The sequence below is a fragment of the Arachis ipaensis genome, chromosome B02 (genome assembly GCF_000816755.2).
Source record: "Arachis ipaensis cultivar K30076 chromosome B02, Araip1.1, whole genome shotgun sequence".
Lineage (NCBI taxonomy): Eukaryota > Viridiplantae > Streptophyta > Magnoliopsida > Fabales > Fabaceae > Arachis > Arachis ipaensis.
The window spans coordinates 99,564,920-99,565,198 of record NC_029786.2 but is presented as its reverse complement, the minus strand read 5'-3'; positions in this window follow the sequence as shown (position 1 = coordinate 99,565,198).

The following is a 279-nucleotide window of genomic DNA, read 5'->3' as shown; positions in this document are numbered from 1 at the left end:
AATAGTAAAGGGAGAAAAATGTACAATTTTGCTTGTTTGTATTATTGCACACATTTTACTATCATTACCACACTCGTGTAATTCATAATATAATAAACACCAATTGTCATATAGTTACAATTATATACATAGATAGAGATGCGTAGAATGACACCCTTGCACGGTAGAAACCATAACACAAAGCTGACTCTAATGATAATGCTTCAAATTCTTCCACCCTGAATTATTATTATTATTATTATTATTATTATTATTATTATTATTATTATTCAGAAAGTG